Consider the following 27,258-nt stretch of genomic DNA (forward strand, 5'->3'; position numbering starts at 1 on the left):
TTGAAATATTGCCGGTTTGCTATTCTGTAATGAGATTTTGAACCAGACTTACACAGTTATTTAACTTTACTTGTTTGGGGAATACGCTTGAAAATTTGCACAATTCATGTGCACTAAGTACTTCAAAAGTATTTATCTTGATTTTTTCCCTTTGTTTTAGTGAATGGATTACCTGTATACACATCGTTATATATAGTAGCATTACTGCTGTGTTAAACATCACCTTTTCTTGTATGTATTAACATGTCCTCTCCTATGACTGTTATTTACAATACAGAGAACATGTAAGCCAGGGCTTGAAGTTGTAAGACATGATTTCTAGTCTTAACTTTGTTGTTTGCTAAATGCCTGGCCTTGGGTGGGACATTTAACCCCCCTAAACTCCAGTTTCTGCATCATTAAAATTGAAATAATGATAGCTGTCCTATGGCTTGTCAGGATATCTTATATCAAAAATCTTATACCCGCCCTGTGACTTGCCAAGAAATCTTATATCAAGGTAAAAAGTGCTATCTTTTGTAAACTATCATGTACTATAAAAAGTGCTGCCTTTCATAAACTGTAAAGTACTATAAAAATTCACGCTGTCATCTGAGAGACAGTGTAGGTATCTTGGCTGAAGCGTGGACACTGGTGCATTTCTCCTAGGGTTCATCACTCACCTGTCATTTTTACATGCCTGGTGACTTAGGGTAAGATCCTTAAACTGTGTGAGTTTCAATTTCCTCATCTTCAAAATGAGACTTACAAAAACACCCACTTCCCAGGGCCAAAGTACACTTTGAACAATAAAATACATGGAAAACACCTACAGATGAGCCGGACAGGTAGCCAGCATTAAATAAATAATTAATATGATCTCCTTTAAAGTACACAGATTCAGTAGCACACTGGCACATTTATGTAGCTGGCATTTGTATAGACTCAGAGTAATATGAATTATGTGTCAAAAATATCTTCTATTTTCATCTTTATGATATTTAGTTTTTCTATTAACCGAATAATACACGTTTGCTATAAAGGATCAGAATACACAGAGAAGCCTCAGGACAAAAACAAAAACCAGCAGTATCTAAATAAAATCCTTGCAATTTCCTCTAATTATGACCACTCTATGGGAAAAAAACAGTTCATTAGTAGTTTAAAATTTTTTTGTAGCCCAAGGTTTTTTTTGTTGTTGTTGTTAATCACCAAAGCTTATAACACAAGCTTGAGCCTTTATGATTTTTCAGGGAATAACTATAGCAAGTACAGGGAACTAAGGATGATGATTTTAGTCACTGGCCCCTCAAAATCTCCCAGATTTCTTGTGAACATGAAGTGAAATAAATATGCAAGTAATATCAATATGGCAATATGTCTGATATGGTTTGACTGTGTCCCCACCCAAATCTCATCTTGAATTCCCACGTTGTGGGAGGGACCTGGTGGGAGGTAATTGAATCATGGGGGCAGGTCTTTCCCGTGCTGTTCTCATGATAGTGAATGAGTCTCACGAGATCTGATGGTTTTATAAGGGCGAGTTTCCCTGCACAAGCTCTCTCTTTGCCTGCTGCCATCCATGCCACATAACTGGCTCCTCCTTGCCTTCCGCTGTGATTGTGAGGCTTCCCCAACCACGTGGAAGTCCAATTAAACCTCTTTCTTTTGTAAATTGCCCAGTCATTGACGAATACAATGCAAAGCAGTAAATTACCCAAATAAAAATCACCATTTAGCATCTTTCAGAAGGAAAAGCATTTGAGCAAAAAATGGTATCAGGGAAAATCAAGGTTCATAGGTGACAAGGATAGAAAGGGGATGGGTTTCAGTGCCAAGAAAACAGTCCCTAAGTACAGACACCCAGCAAAGGAAGAAGAATTCAAGACATGTAAGAGAGAGGGAGGCAACAGATGTTTAAAACTACAGTAGTTTTTTTTTTGTTTGTTTTTTGTTTTTTGTTTTGTTTTCTGTGTGTGTGTGTGTGTGTTTTTTTGTTTTGTTTTGTTTTTTTTATTCTTTTTTTTTTTTTTTAATTTATTTATTATTTTTATACTTTAAGTTGTAGGGTACATGTGCATAACGTGCAGGTTTGTTACATATGTATACTTGTGCCATGTTGGTCTGCTGCACCCATCAACTCGTCATTTACATCAGGTATAACTCCCAATGCAATCCCTCCCCCCTCCCCCCTCCCCATGATAGGCCCCGGTGTGTGATGTTCCCCTTCCTGAGTCCAAGTGATCTCATTGTTCAGTTCCCACCTATGAGTGAGAACATGCGGTGTTTGGTTTTCAGTTCTTGTGATAGTTTGCTAAGAATGATGGTTTCCAGCTGCATCCATGTCCCTACAAAGGACGCAAACTCATCCTTTTTTATGGCTGCATAGTATTCCATGGTGTATATGTGCCACATTTTCTTAATCCAATCTGTCACTGATGGACATTTGGGTTGATTCCAAGTCTTTGCTATTGTGAATAGTGCTGCAATAAACATACGTGTGCATGTGTCTTTATAGCAGCATAATTTATAATCCTTTGGGTATATCCCCAGTAATGGGATGGCTGGGTCATATGGTACATCTAGTTCTAGATCCTTGAGGAATCGCCATACTGTTTTCCATAATGGTTGAACTAGTTTACAATCCCACCAACAGTGTAAAAGTGTTCCTATTTCTCCACATCCTCTCCAGCACCTGTTGTTTCCTGACTTTTGAATGATTGCCATTCTAACTGGTGTGAGATGGTATCTCATTGTGGTTTTGATTTGCATTTCTCTGATGGCCAGTGATGATGAGCATTTTTTCATATGTCTGTTGGCTGTATGAATGTCTTCTTTTGAGAAATGTCTGTTCATATCCTTTGCCCACTTTTTGATGGGGTTGTTTGTTTTTTTCTTGTAAATTAGTTTGAGTTCTTTGTAGGTTCTGGATATTAGCCCTTTGTCAGATGAGTAGATTGCAAAAATTTTTTCCCATTCTGTAGGTTGCCTGTTCACTCTGATGGTAGTTTCTTTTGCTGTGCAGAAGCTCTTTAGTTTAATTAGATCCCATTTGTCAATTTTAGCTTTTGCTGCCGTTGCTTTTGGTGTTTTAGACATGAAGTCTTTGCCCATGCCTATGTCCTGAATGGTACTACCTAGGTTTTCCTCTAGGATTTTTATGGTATTAGGTCTAACATTTAAGTCTCTAATCCATCTTGAATTAATTTTCGTATAAGGAGTAAGGAAAGGATCCAGTTGCAGCTTTCTACTTATGGCTAGCCAATTTTCCCAGCACCATTTATTAAATAGGGAATCCTTTCCCCATTTCTTGTTTTTGTCAGGTTTGTCAAAGATCAGATGGCTGTAGATGTGTGGTATTATAAAAAGAACTGAGAATTACTGCACTAGTCCAAAGGCTGAAGAGCTAAAACCTGTGGCCTTGCTTAGGGTAGAGTTACAGTGGTTTCCCCATTGCCTCCCATAGTATTTGGCCACTTTGCTGGCAGGATTGTTTCCAAAGTGGTTTGTAGAGAGGTCTAGAGGTACACATAGAAACCACCTTCCAGTTCTTTCTTCAAAAAATAGAAGTAAAATAGGAAAGATAACAATTCCCTGAATCATTTTCTTCATACTTGTGGCATCAAAAACCACTGTCCTGGTAGATGACGAGAGAGAGCTGGCAGCATAGAAAAGTAAGGGAGGAAAGGTGACTACATTTCAGGTATATGGCTTTATGCAGACAGAATGGAGAATTATTCATACACAGAAGCAATTTTTAAAAAGAGATTCTGAGAAAGAACTGACAAGCCAAGTTTGTTAAATTCGTTTTCTAAAAACAGGCATTAAAAGGTAATTATTATTTTGTAAAACTGTGTACCATGGCAGGTATTATGAATGCTGTGATGTCTATACTTGACATTACTACATAATTAAGACTAGATTATTTCAAATCTTGAGAAATCACTCTCCTATTTCCTTCTCAAAGGTCATTATTTCCAAGTCATTAGTCTAAAAAGAAATATTAGAGTACTTGAATAGCATATAGGAAAGAAGCTTACATGTTTAAAGCAGATTTATTCTTCAGATGCTGCAGGAATTTAATTTACAATCGTGGACCTCTCAAAAGGCAGGAACATGCATATCTGATATCTCGGCATTCTAGAATTCTACTCAAACACTTCATCTACAAAGAGTGAAAGTGAATCAATTACCTTTCTCGTTTTCTGGAAGTAAAATACTTAACACTATAAGACTATTAAATTGATCAGCGGTGCATAGCATTTCAGATATAATAAATGTATTAATAACATGCTTCCAGTCAAGCATATACACTTTTGGCAAAAGTCAATTCTTCCAAATATCAAAGGCTGATTTTCCCATGGTCGCCCATTGTGTACAGCTGCCTGTCTTACTGCAGAAACATTGAGTTTAATAAACGCTTACTGAGGGACAACCATGTGTCCTCTCAGCTCTGACCAAGGTATACAGGTGCCGTCTCTCCACATGAGCAGGATCTGGGTTGTCTGTGTCCTTCTTGCCTCACAGATCCACTTACACTTCAAAAGTAATAAAATAGTCTCTGAGTTCGTTCTTTTTGATGAGTTGACATGCAAGTATGTTCTCACAAACTTACTTCTTTTAGCACAATTCTAAAACTGTATATACATTTTTACTAAAACCTGGAAAGTAAAGAGTTTTAAAAAGAAGAAAAAAATGAGGCCTTCATAGTTTGTCGTACTGAGTCAACCACAGTTAACGTATTGGCATTTTTCTTTGAAGACTTTTTTTTCCTAAGTTTTTCTCTTTTTTTAAATTTTTATTTATTTTTTATTATTATTATACTTTAAGTTCTAGGGTACATGTGCATAACGTGCAGGTTTGTTACATATGTATACTTGTGCCATGTTGGTGTGCTGCACCCATCAACTCGTCAGCACCCATCAACTCGTCATTTACATCAGGTATAACTCCCAATGCAATCCCTCCCCCCTCCCCCCTCCCCATGATAGGCCCCGGTGTGTGATGTTCCCCTTCCCGAGTCCAAGTGATCTCATTGTTCAGTTCCCACCTATGAGTGAGAACATGCGGTGTTTGATTTTCTGTTCTTGTGATAGTTTGCTAAGAATGATGGTTTCCAGCTGCATCCATGTCCCTACAAAGGACACAAACTCATCCTTTTTTATGGCTGCATAGTATTCCATGGTGTATATGTGCCACATTTTCTTAATCCAGTCTGTCACTGATGGACATTTGGGTTGATTCCAAGTCTTTGCTATTGTGAATAGTGCCGCAATAAACATACGTGTGCATGTGTCTTTATAGCAGCATGATTTATAATCCTTTGGGTATATACCCAGTAATGGGATGGCTGGGTCATATGGTACATCTAATAATATTGCATGTGTTGTTTCTGTATTCTTATTTCATGTATTAAAAGTATGTTCTGTTTTACTACATAGTTTTGCAAAACTCATTTTTGAGTAGTATTATGGACTGAAATGTATTCTCCAAAACACATATGTTGAAGCTTAACTCCCAGTGTGACGGTATTTGGAGAGGGGACTTTTGGGAGGTGATTACCCTTAGATGAGGTCCAATAGGATTAGTGCCTTGGTCCAATGCCTTCTTATAAGGGATTAGAGGCCTTATAAAAAGAGATAGCTATCTCTCTTTGTCTTTTCCTTCACACTTGCACAAAGAAGAGGTCATGTGAAAATGTGTTGAGAAGGTGGCTGTATTTGCCAAGTGACAAGAACCTTCACCAGGAATTGAATGGGCTAGCATCTTGATCTTGGGCTTCCCAGACTCCAGAGCTATGAGAGATAAATTTCTCTTGCTTAAGTCATCCGATCTATGGTATTTTGTTACAGCAGCTTGAGCAGACTAAGACAAGTGGCTGTATCATGTGTTGTTTAATTATTTCTGATTGTTCATAACAATAAAATTAGGATGTATGTCTTCGTGCATAAAGTATTTTTGTGTATTCCACATTACTTCCTTTGTGTAAATTCTCAGAAGTGGAATTATTTGATAACACCTAGGAATACTGACTAAATGTTTACAGATTAGTTATAACAGATTGCATACCCAAAAGAATAAGGAAAACATATCTCTGAAACCTAACAGCATTGAACCTGAAAATGTGACCAAAACTCTCTAAATTATTAGTTAGAATATCAGAACTATATTTGATAACAGCCTCAGGAAAATAGGGAAGAAAATTAGTTTATTTTCTGTTGTCTTTACTTTTTTTCTAGTCTTAATTTTCATTATATTCAGCAGAATTCATTTTCTTTCACTCTGGAAGGAAAAATAAACCTGAATTTCTATGCCTTCAGATATTTAATTCATTATTTTTTTCTCATGGAAGAAAGGTGATATCTGATAAAGAGATCCTCATAAAAGAAATATTAAATAACAGCTACAGGGCTCTTCGCTCATCAGCTTGTATACCTTTCTATCAAGGCACCAGTGTTCCCTTGTATTCCTACATTCTTGAGAATTGGCTGTGATATAATGTTAGAATCTTAGCTTTGAAAAGGATCTTGGGGCTATCAACCTCACACCCATCTAATATATGCCATTCCCTCTGTAACATCTTCAGCAGGTATCCATTTAATGTCAGCACGAGTACATTAAGTGACAAGGAGCTCGCTATTTCGCAAGTCAGTCTAATTTACAGATATTCTTCTTTGACCTTTGGAAAATTGCTCTAAAAAGCAAGTCCCAAACTCTGAAACTTCTATGAGATAATGCTGGTACTGCTTTCTGACAGAATCACGAAGAACAAATCTAATTCCACTTTCACTTCATAACCCCTCAGAACTTTGGAAAGAGCTATCAAACAAGCCTTTTCCTAGGTAAATGTTATCTGTTCATCCCCTGTCCCCTACAGGATATGCCTTTGAGTCCTACTGGCATCTTAATGGGCATATTCCTATTGGAGACAGTCATGTACCTGTAGCCCACAGACTCGTTTTTGGTCCTTGAGTGTTTGGGAGGAAAATTAAGAAAGATGTGTGGGACGTTATTTCTTTAGTTTGGCACACTCCTCCTATTTTCTTACTTAAGAAGTGTTTCCTTATCTAAGTTACCTAGCGGCTTTGGGAAGTTTTTCAGTTCGTAATTTGTGTCTGAAAGGGCAGCTCCTGTCTATCATTCTACCCTGAACATGCCTGATCTCATCTGAAAGGGCAACTCCCTTGACTGAACCCATACTGTAGATATGATGTGAACAGCCTGGAGGAAAAGAGCTACCGGCTCCCTTTTCCTAACTATATTCCACTAATGATTAAAACCCATGTGATGCTTTTATCAGCTGTTTCTACCCTTTACTCTTATTTACCCTTCAGTTGTCTTCTTAATAATAACTAAAGTTCCTAAGATATTTTCTGACTGATTGGCAATCCAGTTGACTAAAGTTCTCCACTCTCTTTTACTTGTGCAGTTAATTTTTTGAACCTAAGCATAGAACTTTGTACATAGTACCACTGACCATCATCTTCCTAAAGTCAGTTCAGCTAGGCAGAATTTTAAAGACTTTTTGGTCCTCATTCTACCAGTTCTTCATGGGATTGTGTGGTGTGCAGACAGCCTTCTCTCTCTAGCATGTACTGATCAACTAATGAGCAAGACCAGACAGAGGGGTGCCAGAGGCACGGCACTGAAAACCTTTCTGTTTCCCTCTGGGTCCTCCATGCTTCTTTCTCTTCTTTGAATCTCCTCATTCACCAAGACTTGTCACCAAGGTGTGCAAAGTCTGTCCTTAAAATGACTGTCAAGTTCTCCTCTTCGTTCTCATGATTGACAGCTGTTCCTCACCGTGTTGGCCAGGATGATCTCCATCTCCTGACCTTGTGATCCACCCGCCATGGCCTCCCAAAGTGCTGGGATTACAGGCGTCGGCCACTGCGCCGGGCCGATTTTATTTTGTTTTGAGGAGAAGCGTGAGAAATGGCTACCATACAAATCAAGAAATTCATAAAGGCAAACAGTTGATGACTGTCACCTAAGAATCTGTTATTTTCTTTTATCCTTTCCCCAAGACATATGCCCTCTAACATAAGCATTAAAATCAAATTATATAATTCTGAAAAAACCTGTTCTCAAAGCTTTAGGGTAAAAATTGTTTAATCAAATTGTAACACAAATTGAGAAATATCATTAAAGTGATAATGCCATCCTGTAAGAATTGCTAAATCTACTTGAAGTTTGTGTTTGATTCACTCTATTCAGAATTGCTTGCATCTGCAAATTACTGATATCAGTAAAGTTAATTGAACACCCACTCTGTGTCGGGTTTTAGAGACATAAAGGCAAATAGAATGTAGATTCTATTCCTGAGGAGTAAAATATAATGGAGGAAGCAGACATGTAACCAGTAACTTCAACCAAAGAATAATCAGAAAACACTCTGAGTGAAAGGGCAATGGGAAACACAGATTTATTTGTTTATTAATTCATGCAGGAACATCTCATTTTTATGTCAAGTTTGACATTTCAACTGGAAAGAGCTGGAATAACTTTGAAGAAGTAGTTCTTTGGGAAGGTAATACACATTTATCCTTTGGAGTTTTTATGCAGGTCACAAAGAGGCTTTATCCAGCTTGGTGCATTTTAAAGAAATATTGTTTAGGGAAGTTTCTGAAATGCCCCTTTACAGCTCTTTTGGAAATAGTCTCCACTGGCTGTGATTTTTGCACAAAGAACATTGAAGATAATTCAGGCAAAAAGAGCAGAACGATCTGCACGTAGGAATCAACCACAGGTACAGTAGTGTTAAAGTGGGTCTGCATCATACACCCATTGAGAGGTGTGGAATAAAGCAGTGTTGAAGAGCTGACCTTGGAAATGATACACGTGTGGGGAATTCATTCTTTATTTAACTCATAAATTAGTCAAAGAAGAATTATTGGCAAGACTGTGACTTGAAGTTTTGTATTGATGAAAAAAGAAGGAGGGGAGGAAATCTGGTGAACCAGATCCAGGAAGAAGAGAAGAGAATAAATATATGTATGTTTTAGTTTCTTGTCACAGAAGGAGGAACACGGGTCACAGCAACCTTTTTCACAAGTAGGTAGGTCCCTCTTAGGCAATTTAAGTAATGAAACAAATATTAAATCTCTTCTCTGTGCAGGGTGCTGTGGTCAGCATCATGAGTAATACCAGAAGGAGGAAAGGTTAGCCCTTCCCCCAAGGGACGAGGCTTATTTTTTTACCAGAAGATAAGATGTGTATACATGTAACAGCAATGCAGGGAAAGATATATTAATATTTATAATAAAGATGCAAATAGAGCTAGAGGGAGCTTAGAGGAATACATTTATTCTAACAAGGGTTATGGCAGAATTTATGTGAAAGTCTTCTTTGGGCTAAGTGATAATCGGAAATTCTATCGGCATGCACGGAAAGGAAAGACACTCCAAATTAAAGAAATATAAAATGTCTGGGTGTGATGGGTTCATGCCCATAGTCCCAGCACTTGGGGAGGCCAAGACAGGAGGATGACTTAAGGCCAGGAGTTTGAGGCCAGCCTGGACAACACAATGAGACCCTGTCTCTACAATAAAATAAAAATAAATAAATAGCCAGGTGTGTTGGCATGCACCTGTAGTCTCAGCTACTTGGGAAGCTGAGGCAGGAGGATCACTTGAGCTCAGAAGGTCGAGGTTACAGTGAGCTATGATCATGACACTGCACTCCAGCCTGGGCAGCAGAGCAAGACCCTGACTCAACATAAAAAAGAAAAAGTATGAAAAGAAGAAAGTATGGAACATAGTTGGGGAAAAGCAAATAGCCGTATCTGAGCACAGTAGACTCATGATGCTCTCTTCTACTATAACTGCCTTTACTTTTCTCATAAAAGTTGAAAAATACCATTTTGCCATGTGTGCATTAATTTGCTAGGGTTATTGTAACAAAGTAGCAGGGAATGGAAGTCCTAAACAACAGAAACTTACTGCTTCACAGTTCTGGAGGCAGGATTGGCTCCTCCTCACAGCTGTGAAGGAGAATCTGTTCCATGTCTGCCTCCTGCCTTCTGGGGGCTGCTGGCAATCTTTGTAGTTCCTTGGTTTGTGGATGAATCTCTCTTCTGCCTTCATCTTCATATGGCGTTCTCCCTATGTTCTCCCTATGTCTCTGTGTCCAAATATCCCCTTTTTAAATTTTTTTATTTTATTTATTTTATTTTTTAAGATGTAGTCTCACCCTGTCACCCAGGCTAGAGTGTAGTGGTGCGATCTTGGCTCACTGCAAGCTCTGCCTCCCGGGTTCATTCTCCAGCCTCAGCCTCCCAAGTAGCTGGGACTACAGGCACCCACCATCACGCCTGGTTAATTTTTTGTATTTTTAGTAGAGACGGGGTTTCACCGTGTTAGCCAGGATGGTCTCTATCTCCTGACCTCGCCTGCCTCGGCCTCCCAAAGTGCTAGGATTACAGGTGTGAGCCACCATGCCAGGGCCAAATGTCCCCTTCTTATAAGAACACTAGTGATATTGGATTAAGGCCACTCTAATGGCCTCATTTTAAGGTGATTGCCTCTATAAAGACCCTATCTTTATAGGAAAGGGAAAATTAACCCGTATGAGGATACAAAGAAGAGAAAATGACTTTAGGCTGGCAAATAGATTCACTATATATATATATACACACACACACACACACACATGTGTGTGTGTGTGTGTATTTATCAAATAGCCTTGATGTTCAACATAAAGAATAGAGACATTATTCTAGGCAATGGAGTTCCATGGCCAATGTGTACAAGATGATAAAATTACCTTGGAATACTAAGTAAGCTTTTATATACAACTGAGATGCAAAGTTGTAAAACAAATGATAAAGGTAGATAAGATTGAAATTAAAGAGAAGAATTAAATATCATAAGTCTGATGAGGAGCTTGGATGTCAAGGAGAATGGTTATCATTTATTTAGATTATTTTAATTTGTTTTTTTAATAAATTACTAAATTATTTTATATTTATATATTATAATTATATGTGAATTATAAATAATTCATGATATACAAGTAAATTGTAATAAATACAAACAATAATATATATTATATATAGTGAATATGCAATAAAATATAATAAACATGCGTTATTATAATTTATAATTATGTTATTACATTCTAAATATTTAGAAAATTATTTGTAAATGATTCATTTATGGGATAGAAGGAAAATTTTACTGACAGAAAGGATACTTTCCTTTAAAATCCAAAAGATGGAAAGGTTCCTGAACACAGCAGGGTCATCCCATGGCTAGGAGGACAGACCAGTTCCCCAATCCACATCATACGAGGAGCTGAAGCCCTGTTTTCAAACACTGTCTCCTGGGTTGGATTGGCTGTCTCCATTTCACCAACTTCTTGAAACTTAACACCTAGAAAAAAATGTTGCTCCCTCTCAGCACTGCCCCATCTCACTCCCCACACGTGTGTATGTACATACACACACAGACATGCACAGACATGCGCCCCCACACATGTGTGCGTGTAGACACACACACAGAGGCATGCACCCACACACATGTGCATGAACACACACACAAAGGCATGCACCCCCCACACACGTGTGCATGAACACACACACAAAGGCATGCACCCCCACACACGTGTGCATGAACACACACACAAAGGCATGCACCCCACACACGTGTGCATGAACACACAGAGGCATGCACGGCATGCACAAATGCACATGCCTTATGCTACATGCATTGAAATGCTAAAGGGCTACATACAAAAAAAACTGGATTTGTCATCATAAATAGTTTTTGGAAAAGTAGGAAAAGCAGAAGGATATTTTTTCAACTTTTATAAGAACAGCAAAGGCAACGTGTGGTAGTAGAAGGAACATAGACTTTGGAGTCTGGCAGTCAGCCTCGTGCTGAGCTCCACAGACAATTTTCTGGGTAACTGTGGACAAATGAACTAACCGTACAAACTTTGGTTAACATTTATGTAAGGTGGGGATAAATATGTCATATAGCTATTTGGAGGACTAGATGAAATGAGTTATATAAAGAATACAGTAAGTTGCATATGCCTTTCATTATTCTGATTTTTAATTTTAATAACCAGAAGGATTCCAGACATTTCTCCCAGTAGATTTAAACATATGCTTATGCACAGACTGACTTGCTATTTTACTCATGAGTCTAAAAAAAATTAGCTGTATAATAAAAAAATCAGAATGTCTACACGGGAAAACACACGGCTATTGTGGGCCTGTGATAATTCTCAGCAGAACCGGCAACTATTGTTTGGGTAAAGTTTCCTTCAGTCATTTTGCAAACCTCAGTGTTCCGAATTATGAGCTAACTGTTTTAGAAGTGAATAATATCTACACTTTCAAGTGAATATACCAGTGTTAGAAGGAAACATAAGGAACAATTCTAAACTTCTTACGCAGATGCACGGTATTGGGCCTGCAGAGACATACAATAGCAAGAAAGCAATGGTTTTGAAATAAGATGTAAATAAAACATCCTTCTTTTCTTCATTGCTTTTGTAGTTCTTTTGTACTCCATAATTCCAATAGACATTTTCTGGGCAAGAGAGTTTGTCAGCAATTATTCTGTTGAGGATCTGGAAAAAATAATAATAATAATAATAATAATTAAATACCTTCACTTATCCTACTTTATCCCTGACTCTGTAGCTAAACTTAAGCATGGATTGAAAATAAACATACCTTGAGATAGTTTAATATAGAAGAGTATTGGGCCTTGGCCTTGAAACAATCTTTCAGACTACGATTCAGATTAAATTCATTTATGAATACTCTTTTAACTCTTTCTTCAATCTGTCTCTAACTTGGTAAATAACTACTGTGGAATATTTCATGAAGAAAAAAATACCATTGAACTCCTCATAGGCAGGCAATGGCAGTAAGCGAATGTGCTAATTCTGCAACATGGGAGGAGATGTGGCCTGAAGGATAATTGAGGGTGTGTAATAACACTTTATTTTTTAGACTAAACCATGTATATGTGATCTTCCCCCACCTCTTGCTAAATGATAGCAAGAAGCTTATGGTGGTTCAGGACAAAACCTTGGGGCCATCCTTTAATCTGGCTCTTCTTCCATGCTCCCAGTTGGATTCATTCATCAGCACTCATCAGCTGTATCTAGAATTTCACAAATTCTCACCATTTATGCTGGCCCAAGCTCAGATTAGCTCTTACTCAGATGATTGCATGAGACTTCCAGTTGCCCTCCTTGCTTTAGCACTGATCCCTTCAACCTATCTTTTGCACAGCAGCTGGAGTTATATTCTAAAATTCAGTCTCTACTCAACACCCTCCAGTGGCTTCCCAGCCTCTCTTATTGGAGAAGATTTCCTAACTATCCTACATAAAAGAACATCTCAGCACCTCCACCCCTGGGACTCTCTAAACCCCGCACCTCCTTTATTTTTCTCCACAGCACCATTCACCAGCATTCATCCTATAATTTTGGGTGTTTATTTGTGGGCTTAACCACCTAAATATAAGCCTCATCCAGAAAGGGCCAGTTTTTGCCAAGGTTACTGTTCTATTCCTGGCTCTTTGTTTCCTGGTTTAATTTTTTTTTTTTTTTTTTCGTGTTTGGGGTCTATAGGTTCTGTGGTACTATCTGCTGACTCCTTAGTGGGTGAAACAGAAGTTTCACATTTATCTCTTTGTCTTCTCACTCTCTGTCACCATGATTCCAAATAAACTAATTAATTCTCCTTAAGATCCCACTTTATTTTCTAACTCCAATAAATGTAATTATCCGCTGCTGAATTGCTTGACACATGTAGAGGGTAAAAGCTTTCATTTTGCCGGCAATATAGTCTTTCACTCCCTCCCCAGTTAGGAAAAATAATAAAAGATATGTTACCCCAAAAGTATACTCCCTAAAACATACTGTTTTCTATCTGTTTCTATCTATTTATTTGCTTATGTTTAAACATACAATGCTTTCTCTTGCTTTCTATTTTTCTGCAACTACGTTCAGTATTTAGCACTCAAAGTTTTCAGACTGAAACCCAGACCAGTCACATCGACATTTCTTGCAGTTTCTTGAGCACTTGAAGCTTGTTTGCCACCCCAGGTCTTTGTTCTCTGGGTTATTTTGTCTAATACTTTTTCAGACTGCCTCCTGGTGAGCAGGGGCCTTGGTTCTAATGTCTCCACCTTGAGGCAGATTTTACTGACCACCGTATCTAAAATAGTCATATTCTTGACAATCACTCATTTTACCCACATAGCCTGCTTTATTTTTTTCTGTAAAGCAGCCAATGTTACCTTATAAATTTAGCTGTCATTTTGTACCCTCCGGTAGAATAAAGTTCCTTTGACTTTATCTATTCATTTCTCCAGCTAGGACAGAGCTGCCTATGTGGCAGGGGTTCCATATGTGTTGAGGAAAAAAAAAAAAAAAAAGTGAATGAATGAATTCCTTTGTATAGACATTAAGCTGCTAAAAGGGGGTTATAAATCCCTTTAACCTCTTGTCACTAGCTGCTTTTGGAAATACCATTGTCAGGGACAGGTTTTTGAGAGTTCTTTAACCTATGAGGCAATTTCTAGACATTTATTTTAAGTTGGGACGTTCTACTTAAGTAGCTAAATTGCGAATTAAAGAGGTTAACCAGTGACAGATCTAAATTCTTCATTATTGACAAAGCTACTTTGTTTTATCTTTTCTTTAAAGCTCAAGTGTTTTAAAAAAATAATATCAAAATGTAAAACAATATCCACATTATTTAAGTTAAAATGATATTAATTGCTATTTGACATGAAGCGCCATTGTATCATGAGATATTACGAAAGGTAACTCTGCAGTCCTCCTCTACCTCTGCCAGATGAGGAAGGACACTGATTGTGATGCTTCTAATGGCAATTTCATGTTGCCAACATAGACCTTGAAAGCTAGTTAATGTTGTTGGACTTGTCATGGAATTCCAGAAACAAACCATTGTGAATCAAACTATTAAATAGCCCAATTAAAGAAAAATAACAGTCGTTCCATTATCTGCATCTATGTGTTATATGTATAACTATATCCATATTATTGAAATATATATATAGCTATATGCATATAGATACTCTCTGTATATGGAACTATACCCATATATATGTGTATGTATGTATATAACTACATCCATATTATGGAAGATCAGTCTTGCAGTTGATCAGGAAATTGCAAAATTCTGTGATCTAAGTTGGGCAGATATTTTGTGTAATCTTATTAATTCCATATCTATAGGAAGGCTGATAATGCAGGAACACCCGACAACCTAAATGATGAGAAATAGCATTGTAAATGATTAAGATTGTTAAAACTGTGGAGATAGATATGTTATGGGTTTGGGTATGTGACATATGAGCAGGAGGGTATGAAGAGATGAGGAGGGAACCCGTGGTTCACTTTGGGTACAAGCTTCAGTTAAGCACTTAAATTAGAATAGTTTACTGAGTATTATATAGTCATTTAACCAGGTACCAGACAGAGAATTTAGTAACTGTATTGAATGCCAAGTTTAGATAAAGTAAATTAATATTTTTTTCTTATATCTCAATTCTTGACAAGTTGCTTCTTTCTAAGCATAAAGAAAATAAGTATAGCCTTTAAGGCCTTAATACATTTGGCTTTGGAGTAAAGGTTGACCACTCCTCAACCATGTACCCTGGTACCTCTCACCACACCCCAAAATACCTGCTGTGTTCCTAACTTCATTCATGCTATACCTCCCACCGCGAAAGCCCATCTCCTTCTTTCCCAGCTTTGTTTGGCTTCATTTTAGGAAACTGAAATAATACTGTTCTGAGTTTTCAAAACTATTTGACCACTCTCACTCATTCTGCAAGACCCAGCAAAACTGCCACCTCCCCACGACACCACCCTGAGTTTCCAGGTAGCATAAGTGAGACCTCCTTCTGGGCCCTTGACATTGTATGGATGCAGCTACAGTGGCACAGATGAGATTCCTTCGTTTTCTCATTCCTTCTGTTTCTACCACTACCCCATAAGGTTTTGAGGTCATGCATGGATCGTGTCTGTAACCCCAAGAACAAATTGGAGTTTTCTTCCTCCTCTGAGACTGGGTAAACTTTACTGACTCCCATCCAACTTTGCATCCTTTGAGTCCAAGGTGCTCCCCAAAAGTCTTGAACGTTACTCAAGAGTTTACTCCTATTCAGTCCCCAGTGTCTGCACTCCTCTTTCCATGTGGTTCAATAAAGCTTGGCCACCCAGACCCCCCATTTCATCCATCAGCCCAAAGATTTAATAAATCATTAATTATTAATAATACGTGATATTAATATTAAATAGTAAGAAATAATAAATTATTATTGATAAATATTAATAAATTCATCAAGTTCCAGAGGGCTTGAGGGGTTCTGAGGAGAGGATCACAAAACAATAGATCTCCTTCCACCAACTCTTTAGTCCACTGCCACACTCCCTCTGTCTCTATCTTCTCATCTCCATTTCCCTCTCTCTCTCTCTCTCTTTTTGTTTCTAGTGACAGGGTCTCATTCTGTTGCCCAGACTAAAGAACAAGGGTGTGATCATAGCTTACTGCAGCCTCAAACTCCTGGGCTCAAGGGATCCTCCTGCTTCAGCCTCCTGAGTAGCTAGGACTACAGGCATGCACCACCATATTGTAGAGATGAAGTCTCACTCTATTGCCCAAGCTGGTCTCAAGCTCCACATCCCGCCCCATTCCCCTCTAGCTATAGCTAGATCCTCACCAGGGATCCCCAGAGCAGGTCCCCCCAGACTTAGATGCCTTTTGATCTCAGCCTTTGCCTCCAGTAAGCCCATTCAGAAATATTTCCAACAAAGAAAACTCTCCCTTTAAGATAAACTCTCAGACTACTCAAAAAGAGAAGTTTTTTTTATCTCAGTTATACATTATATCCATCTTTGTCATGAGCATAGGATCAATAATTTTGTAGATGTTTAAAAAATAATTTTATTCACTATAATTGTTCCAGTTATCTTGGTCCCTGATCAATTTCAGATAACTTTAGGAGCCTTCTATTTTAGTTATCCTTGGTTGTGATTTGAATGACTTAGTTGGTTTGTGAGCTATTTTAATTTTGCTTTTGTCCTTTACAGAATTCTCTTTAGGTCAGAAGAAGAAAAAAGATTATTTGAAAGTAACCTCTTACTTAGGAAATATTTCTGGAAAATAAGTGAAATTTTTTTTGAAAGCTGAAAATGACAAAATTCACCTTTCAGTTTTATTGTCAGGATCTTATACTAACAGAACTATGTAGTTGGAATGAATGAAAAAACAGAGCTCTCTGTAAGCTGGGGTATTTCTGACTACTGAAAATACTTTACATTTTAACAAGTGTCTGTGGATAGCATTTAAAAGAATATAAGCATAATGCCATGTTTCCTCGAATACTTGCATTGCAATCTCAAAAGCTATTTCCCTTAGAAATCTGAGAACAGTGATACATCTATTTGGTAAAGACTGTATTTTGTAAACCCCAAAGCACTAATAAATGAGTGTTTCTCTTTAATGAGAAGGTCCAATGTTTCATCATGGACAAATACCCACATTTTATTGAGTAGAGATGGCCTGTTATCCCCAGGGTTATCCCCTGACCATATCTGGACTATTTCATTACTCCTCTGCAGTGGAATTTGATCATAAAGTAAAAAGACATATTTTTGGCCTTTTAATTTACCCAGGATTTAAACATAGGTATGATACAGCGACAAGTTAATCAGAGATGTGTTTGGCCTTTTAAATCCCCTTCAAATCCTTGACACAGGGCCAGAAGCCAGTGCCTAAAAAGGAAGTCCACACGGGCAGCACCAACACTGCCTGCTGAGCCCGGCACAATCTGCTTCTGCAAAGACTGTGTAAACGTACTTCATGGGCCTTTCTGTGCAGTAGAAGACAAGAGCATAAAGTACGTTAAGTGTGTTCACTCCATGTCTGGGAGGCAGCTGAGCCAAATAAAGTGAATTCCAAATTGGAAGTCAGAGACCTGAATTATAGTTCCAGTTATACTGTTTATTATCTGCATATCCTTAACCAAATCATTTCTGAGTTCTGGGTGTCCATTTCTTCATCTATAATTATGGATGATACTATTTGCCCTGTAATTATACTGTCGATTCTCTAGGGATGGTTGATATCTTGTTCTTCCTTTCCATCACAATTGTCCCTGGCCCATTGCTCAACAAAGGCTTTTTGAGGAATTAAAATAGGTATGTTGTTGGGGCATAAAATAAAATAATAAACAGAACAACCTCCAAATAAAATGTAGAATGATTAATGCAACTATAATTTTATTTTGTATACTGCGTTATTGAAGATGCATTGCTTATTCCACAATTTGCGCCAACACCAACATGACATTGATGAGAAGCCTCCCTCTATGTTGGGGTTAGTTTTCTATACCTCCCATCACAGATCTCCATGGACAGAGAATTTTGCATTTACTTATTTCATTCTGTTATGTCAGCCACAGCTGGGGTGACCACTTGTCCCAGTTTGCTGGAGACCTCTGCAATTTACCTCTGTTGCCGTGACACAGTTATGATTACTGTCTTTCACTAACGAACATGCCTTAGTCTGGATGATAAATTGTATGATCACCTTATTTAAGTATTAAAAAATGATGTTCCATTAAATTGTTTTATGGAGGAGGGACAAAACATAAACCCAGAGAAGTGTATGTAGCTCTTTAAGGTTTTAAGCCCTATTCTTTAAACCAGACATGATGTTAATATGGCAGATTTCTTTCATATCATTTGGGTAACTCGTCTGTGTATGCCTAACCAGCAATGCTTACAAAATTAGGACATGTCTCTCAAGGCCTTAGTTCACTGACTTAAAACTGCTTTTTGCTTGCCTGCAGGAAACCCAGCCTTCTATTAGTTTTTGTATCTGAAGAACTTCTGGAAATTTCCAGGATCTTCATTCATTAATTCAATAAATACACACAGCACTAGCACAGACAGCACGCCATGAGCTCCTGGTTGTGCAGTGGTGAACAAGAACGGACAGCCTTGGCCCTCATGGAGCTCGTCATCTAAAGAGAGAAACAGGTGTTAGTAATTTTACAAACGAAAAGCTGCTCTTCTGATGCTGCACCTAGCCCATAATGCTTCAAAGGAAAGGTGGCAGTGTAGGGTGCTCTGCGAGCCCCTGATAGTGGGATTTGAGCTTGTCAGGAATGCTCAGGGAAAGTTTTTTGTGGAAGCTCCCATTAAGCTGAGACCTGAAAGAGAAATCAAAGTTACTTGGGTGAGGCGGGATGAGCAGAGACAGAAGACAGATTGTGCCAAGGCCCTGCAGTACAAGGGCGCACAGGCACAGGATGGGGAGGAGATAGAAAAGACAGAAATTGCACAAACACATAACGCAGCAAGAAGAGAAAGCCTCGTGGAAAATGGGGCTGCAGAGGTAGCTCAAGAGGTAGGGAAGAAATTCAAGTGTTTTAATCCAGTGTTGATACAATCAGAATTGTGCCTAGAAAATATTAGCTCAACTCAGTTGTGAAGAATAGACTGAGGGGCAGGAGAACCAGAGTAGGTGAGGTGACAAGGAAGGAGGCAAAATTTAGTGAGTTTGGGGTTTGAGATGCCTGATCTCTTGAACAACCTAAGTGGGTAGTTGTACAGTGATAACTACAGCATGTGAAAGAGATGTGAGAGTGACATGGCATTGCATGGAATGAAGATTTTGCCAACAGTTTAAGCTGAGAAAGAGTACTGTGGAAGAACTTGTTAAAAGGTGGACAAATGAAAAGAACCCTGAAAAGAAGAGGTAAGGGGGAATTTAGGGAATGATGATGTCCTGAAGCCAGGGAAAGAGTGAATTATAAGACGGGAGTGGCTAACAGTATCAAATACCACAGATTAAGTGAGTAAAAACTGAAAAGTACCCATTAAGTTTATCAACTATGAAGTTACTGATTACCTTGGAAATATCAGCTTCAGTGAAGAACTGTTAAGAATTAAAGGCATACTTAGATTGGTTAAGAGCAAATGATTGGGTACACACTACATATTTTAAGTAGTTAGAACATAAAAGGACAGAGGGCACTATAACTAGAGGAGGAAATAGGCTATGTACAAGAATTTTTGTCAATGATTTGGTTTGGTTTGTTTTGAGAAGGCTTGTATGCAGTGGTGTTCTGATAAACCAGGCCTCCAGAGGAGAAATAAAAGCTCTAATTTGTAGCTACTACAGATGACCATGGCGTAAACACCCTCACCATGGCTGGGGTAAAACTATCAAGGCAGAATGCAGATTTGAGAAGATACCCAGAATTAGCTATCAGCTTCAGTGCACCACCGCATAGAAACCAATGGGATGGGAGAGGTTGATGGTTTGTGTGAGAAGTGGGATTGCTAATAAAACAGATAAAGAGGGAAGAAGGTAGGATCCAGAGTAAAGGTGGGAAGATTAGTTTTGGATAAGAGAAAATATATCTTTTCTAATGAGTTGGGTAGCAAAGAGTTACACTGGAATCAGCTCATCGGGAGGAAAGGAAATTGAATGAATTCTCACTTCATGGGCTATTTTACCTGTAAATTAGGACAGGAGGGCTTTGCTGAGAGTGAGGAAGTGGCAGTTGGTACATAATATTGGATTGGAAGAAACAGTTAAAGCTTGAAAGAAAAAGAGATGTGGAAGGAAATGTGGACAGTGTTGAAGTCCTAGTGATGTTGAAGACCAGGGCTTTGTACCCGTACCATTCTGCAGAGTCACATGAAGTTATCTGGAATGTAGCAACCCGGGTATATGAAAACAGACGTAAAATAATTGCATTGATCTGGGTTGAAATTTTGGAGGAAAATGTGGAGGGATGACAAGAATTTAAGCGAGAAGTGGGTACTGACAGGAGGATGTTTGAAATGATAGGCTATGATGTCTAGGTAAAAGAGAGAAGAAAGAGAGCGAAGGGGAGCTTTTAGAAGTAAAGAAAGTGATACTTTTAAGAGATTTGAGATCTGAATGAGGCTGTGGAACAGATGGAGTGGAAATACGAAGTCGGTAGAGTTGAAAAGTTGGATGGTGCCGTTTAGAGAATAACTTCAGAGAAAGAACAAGTATAGAGGTGGCCAAGTTTGGGGTGGCCATGATTGTGACTGGCTGAAGCAGAGTGGAGGCTCAAAAAGACTATCATAGTGAATAATAGGGAACTGTAAAGCTGGTGCTGGATGATAACTGAAAAGGGCATTGACGTCATCCAGGATCTTGGGTTGGATATTAAGACTTTAAGCCGTGTACCAAAGCCTTTGTTAAATGTAGAAGGCTTCACTGGGACCCCAGCCATTCACAGGGAGAAATGATGTTTACAGCTAAACAGTGTGACTCTCAAAAGAGTCATTTTTTTTTTTTTTGCAAGAGAGTGAATAAATAATATTTTTAATTTGGTAATAAAGAAAGCCAACCAGTGGGTCCTAAAATAGTGAGGATTAAAAAAAAGAAGAGGAAGAGGGGAAGGGAGAAGAAGGGAAAGGAAAGAAGAACCTAAACTTTAAAAAACGTTGCTAGTTGAAGGGAGGAGCCCAAATATAGCTCAAGTGGAGCAGGGATGTAGCTCTCTGAAAAAATGAGAATGTACAGGAGGGTTCATTTGGTTTATTTGTATGTGTATTTGGTTGTTTGGCTTGGTTTAGATTTGTTATTAATAGTCTGTTTTGATTTTAACCATCCATATGGCATATTTGAAGAATACTTGTTCCAGATGATAGTTATGAGATGACATATTAAGAGACGATAATTGAAATGTCCTCAATGCCAGTAAAACGAATGTTCTCAATCACTTCCAGTTTTTTTTTTTTTTTTTTTTTTTTTTGCATGAACAAAGTTACCATGAGTACATTTTCCAAAAAAGAAAAAGTTCAAATGTAAGATCTGTGAGCTTCTCAAACAGTCTTGTTGGATTCATGTCTCAACTGCAAAAGATTGAGATCCCGAATAAGGCTTATGGGTGTATTAAAACTGTACACTTGCAGAGGAAGTAGCCTTGAATAGCTATTGGCCTTGAAAGCAACCAGTTTTGTGGACTTAATTATGCTGGTACCAGGAAAGCATAGAATAGATCCTCTTGATAACAAGAGCCATGCTGGACATTAACAGTATCACAGAGAGGAGTGGGGACCATTTCTTTGGAATAAAGTTGAAATATGTTTCTTAATAGACAACTCTCTCAGCATTATAAAATCCTGATATAGAGCTCAAGAAAAGACACACACACACACACAAGATTTTTATCGTTGTTACGTTACTAAATAACAACTAATGTGGTTATTGGTTGTTATCAGTTGGTTAGGGATTGGAGTTAATGTTTCTTCAGATCTGAGCAATAACCTATGTGGTAAAGTCTTAGTGTGGCAAAAATTTGGAATCCGAGGGGTGTGCTTACATAATTTGCTTTCTTAAGGTATGGTTTACTCTTTTATGCTACCTGTCATTTCTGCTTTAAACAATGTCCAGGAAATTCAGCCATACACAACAAAGAACCAGATCCCTCATTTCAGTTCTATCCTTCCTCCCCTAGAATTGACATTCGTTGAGGCCATGTCCTCAAAGTGACGTGTCCTGCTCTAGTTAAATGGCAGTAATCTGTGTTTTATTCCAGCAGTTTATCAAGCTATGTCATTTTATGCCATGTCAGTTTATAGAGAGTGGCACAAGATACAACAGGATAGGGAAGTTGAGTTTTCTATTTGTCTACTTCATTGAAAACACGATTTTGTTTACTGACAAGTAAATGGTATAGGTATAAGCAAAGAGTAGCAATTACCATATTATTTTGCCAGAATCCTCATGTTACCGTTTCAAAAAATGCCAAGAAAGATGACAGTGCATGTTATAACATCCCTTACAAATAATAGCAAAGCTTTAATCAACTGATGTACAGACACACTCAGGATTGAAATGCAACCTACTAGGGTGAAACATGACAAGCAGTTCATTGAACACTGCGCAGAAGGTAAATGAAGTGTATATTTTCCAATCACAACTGGAATTTTAAGTGAGTGAAATGGAATAAACTCAGTTTGGAATTTGAAATAAATTCACCGTGGAATGTGTCTTAGAGACCAAGGTTTACACTAGTGCTATACAAACCCCTCAGCATGAAACATGACACAAGATGAAATTTTCCTGGCATCTTAGAGTCAGATACAGACTTCTGAAGGACCAGGGCACAGACATTTCATCAAGAGCTGTTTGTTTCTAATTGCGGAAGAAAATACAGCTGTTTATATAATACTCTGGGTCAGGAGTAATATTCCACCTGGTACGTGGGGTTGTGTACACTTTCTCGAGGTGGTATTTCTATCTGAGTGTTACCAATAAAACATTTTCATCAAATGTCCATTCTTCTTTTTCTTGAAGTCTGCTTGCATAGTTCTAAGGAGTGTCATAGATCACACATAGTGACACTGATGAGTAGAAATGAGAAGTGGTTGGAGAAAACACAAGGAAAGAATCAACTTGAAGTCATTCAGAAGTAACCACTAGTAGCAATTTAACTACCCGGTTGCCAAAGCTTTTTGCTTAAATTACAGATTCTCATGAGCTAGTAACTTTGCAGGGGAGTCAGAAAGAGGAACAGGTATTATACGCAAGGCCGAAGAAGCAGTTGGTAACTACCAATACATCTTTTTCTAAGGTAAGTTTAAGGTCACAAAAAGACTTACTGTACAGAGTTGAAAAACTTACATATTTCTTAGAAGCTTAGAAGTTATGAGTTTAGTTGGGGCTCCAGGAAGATGCAAGATGCTAGACTCCAAAAAATAAGAGAGAGGTCCTGTGTAGAATAACACCCTACAGATTAAAGGAGGACTCAAGACTAGAGGAAAAATTTAACAAAATACAGGGCTATGAGTTAGGCGTTCCTAGTTAGAGTCTGAGTGTCTGGAAATGATGAAATGGGTGAGCTCCAGGAATGCAGGATGTGTGAAATTGGTAATCAGATCTACTGGTTTGCTTGTTCTGAGTGTATCATTAGGGTTTTTGGAGACTGGTGTTAGTGGTGTCGGCAGAATTAGTCCCCTGCACTTGTGTTATACTTTTCCACTTTAAACAGTAGCTTGTAGTTATTTAGCCCTCATTTGCATTCAGGTAAAACCAAGATAGCACCCTATAATCCAGCAAATATTTGTTTTCCTGGCAGTCTTACAGTTTCAGGGGGCAGTTCTACAGTGTTTACAGCTTCCACTGCTTGGAGCTTTCTGTATATTTATCCTTGGATTAGACTCAAAGTAAGCTGATTTTATCAAGCCACCGGGTAATTCTGACCATTTCATCTGGCGATTTTAGTACAGTATTGTTGCAACTGACCTGTATACGTAAGGAATTACTGGGTCATCAGCTCAGGGGAACGTCTTTTGATTATGAACACACTTTCAGCATGTGTCCACTGAAGGTAAGGGGCAAAGAAGAATTGCATGATCTACTTGAATGCCTGTTTTAAATAGATAAAAGTGGGATTTCGGGCACGGCCTGGTTATGTCTTCTTAAACATAAGTAGTAGAGCCGCGACTCAGCGTAGCAACAAGAGATCTTTTGAACAACTGAACATTCAGATGGAGCCACTGTGTCCTTCAAACCACATCCTTCCTGCTGCCTGTGGGAAAGGGGTGATATTTGTGTTGAGCTCTGAGCACATGCAGAACAGATCTGTGTGTATTTCCACAAATAAAAGGACATTGTGTGTGTGTTTGGCACCTGGGATGGCAAAAGCAGTTAATTGCTTCCGAAAGCTTTGTGCTAACCCAGGGATCGGCAGGATTTTTAAGCACTGAACTAGGAACTGGGCACTAAAAATACCCATGCAGAAGACCTATGATAGCAGTGAGTTTGCAGAGCAGAGCTAAGACTTGCAAACTGTGTCATATCTGTGTCTTTACTTACTATGGTTGAGAGGAAAGGATTTAACATGCCGCGTTTCCAGGCTGCAAACTAATGAGCCGTGTTGTAGTAACGTTTTGAGATATTGTATGTTGTGTTGTTTCTATGAGGATAATTCAGAATATATAGAATATAAGCATATGTTTTTCTAAAGCAAAAAACTTTGCCCTAGTTTCTTTGCTTATACTGTTCACATCATGTTCATATAGTCACTAACAGTTAATGATTTTTGTCATTTAGTCAGAAATAAAGTAGTTCTCTGCCTCTGAACCCCCCAAAAAAACCTAAATTAAAATAAAATATATATTAAAATTAAACTTGGATTATGAAAATGAAACAGTAATGCTCTCATGCCATTCAACCCCAGACTTTTCGTATTACAGATAGTTAGCAAGTGAACAGAAAGCTAAGCATGAACATATTTTAAATGCTCCTGATATTTTCAAATGCTTAATCCTAAGCCTTAAAGGGTTTTATCTATAGAGATTTGGGGAATTTCAGTGTTTCTTTCTCTTATTTTAGATTTTCTGCTAAGTTATTCTCCAGAGTTTTTATATAAAATGCATGAATAAGCATGATTTAACGAGAAGACAAAGTCTTAAGTACTGTAATTCATGTTGGAAATCATGAGTATTGTTAAGTCTTCGTATTTATAATCAAAGTGGTCATCTCCTGAATATAATGAAAATAAGAGCAAGTGATAGCCCCTTATCTTTATTTCAATATGCTTTTTCTGCATGAGTTTGAACAACTCAGACAAGGAAATATCTTGTTGAAGGGTGAGATGCATTTTTAAATTTATTTTTGCTTAATTTGCACTCAACTGAAATTGATTTGAGAACATATATTTAAGCAAAGATCTTCACAAATTATTATAGTATGAGAATTGTATATTGTGACATGTTTAATAATCATGATTTTATTCCAGTGATCCAATAAAAGGGAGTGCTCAATCGAAGGATCGTAAATGTATCAAAAAGCCCAAACTCTGCACAGTACCATGATTCCTAATTCTCAAAAAAATCCAATGGGTTTTAGTTTCTAAAAGTGATACAATACAAGAGTACAGAGTCTCTTTCTAATTCTGTGAGTGAAATTCTCTTTAGAGGGAATGCTGAATAAAAAAGATGAGATCAGGGAAAGAGGTGAAAGAAATGTTCTTCTCCAGTTCACCTTACATTAGGAGTCAACTTTTACCCCAGCTCTGGCAAAGGTACTTATGTGAGAATCTCGGTACTTCAGGATCAAGAGAACAAAAAACAAGTAAATGATAGGCATGGTATTAAACCTTAGCTATGGCATTTCTATTGAGCAACCGTTAATGTTTTGGAAGGTTCTAAATCATAATAAAGAGTGTGTATCTCATGCAAGATATAAATGCATTTCGTTAACAGGGAGAACAAAGTTTAGAGTTGAAAGTAAATCAAAGTAGGAGTTTGTATTTTAATGAAGTACAGAAAAGCCGCCCTCCTAAAAAACTGAAAAGGACTGAAAAATGTCCTTTGCATATGTCAGTACAAATGAAGAACATGTATTGAATTAATTCCTATGCTGAAAATTCATCATGCAATAGCCAATAGGTATTATCTTTCTACAGCACGAGAAGTACAAAAGAAGTCTTTACTATATAATCTGGTTCAGATTATATGCACTCAAGTGTATCATAGGCACTCGTGAAACAATTGGAGGAAAATACAAACAAAACAAAACAACGTAATAGTGTGGCATGAAAAAATAAATTTTGCAGCAGGTGAGAGAGGGAAATCAGAACTGATGGGAGATTTGCAGGACAGTGAAGTATAATGCACCTTAAAAAGGGGTGAAATGTGTCCCTTCAACAAAAGGCTTTCCAGACCATGAAATCCTAGAAGAAAATGAAAAATCATTAATTTGCCAATTCACATTCAGCTTTTGGTTCATGGGACAAGCATTTAGATACAACGCAACCTATTTGATCTTCTCCTGCATAAATCATTCCGTTCCTTTAATGTTCCAGCCAAAGCCTGTGAAGCAATGTAACTGCTTGATTTTGTCAGGCGATTTATAAAAATGTAGTCACCTGGAAAATGCTAAAAGGATTGACTGAAACCAATTTTCACTCTTGTGAAATGTGTCTTTGTTTCGGTCAGGTTGACTCAATAGCTAACAAAACAGAGAGAACCTGACAGACATGTTTCTCAGTGCCCGTTGGCCTTATGTGCCTACCCACTCACATAGACCTAGTTAGTTGCATGAACAGATATTATTGCTGTCTCCTCCCCACAAATATTATTTTTGCTACCTCAAAAAGACTTTCCTCTTGCAATTTAACAGTAAAAGGACACAAATAACAAAATCTTAAGACTTAAGTTCTAGTCTGAATGTCATTGCCTATCGGATTTGTGACTTTGGTTTTTATTTGACATCTCTTA

The 27,258-nt window shown here is 38.0% G+C and overlaps 1 protein-coding gene and 1 long non-coding RNA gene across 5 annotated transcripts in view; one reads left to right on the forward strand and one right to left on the reverse strand.

The window, feature by feature from the left end:
• CHRM3 (cholinergic receptor muscarinic 3) overlaps nucleotides 1-27,258 on the forward strand; it is a 527,196-nt gene that overhangs the window by 298,424 nt on the left and 201,514 nt on the right. The window contains exon 6 of one of the 4 annotated variants that reach the window (XR_003116667.1): nucleotides 23,503-23,606. The exons of 2 other annotated variants lie outside the window; for them this stretch is intronic. The gene's annotated coding sequence lies outside the window, so the exon portion shown is untranslated. Of the gene's footprint in view, nucleotides 1-23,502; nucleotides 23,607-24,250; nucleotides 24,363-27,258 lie in introns of those variants that run through there. One more of the 4 variants, XM_025365326.1, reaches the window with a different exon arrangement.
• Nucleotides 11,786-23,826, reverse strand: LOC112611474. The gene is made up of 3 exons (XR_003116668.1): nucleotides 23,657-23,826; nucleotides 18,917-19,004; nucleotides 11,786-12,558 (listed from the first exon to the last, which is right to left on the reverse strand). It is a non-coding gene; the product is annotated as an uncharacterized LOC112611474 (long non-coding RNA).

This window comes from Theropithecus gelada, chromosome 1, assembly GCF_003255815.1.
Source record: "Theropithecus gelada isolate Dixy chromosome 1, Tgel_1.0, whole genome shotgun sequence".
Taxonomy (NCBI): Eukaryota; Metazoa; Chordata; class Mammalia; order Primates; family Cercopithecidae; genus Theropithecus; species Theropithecus gelada.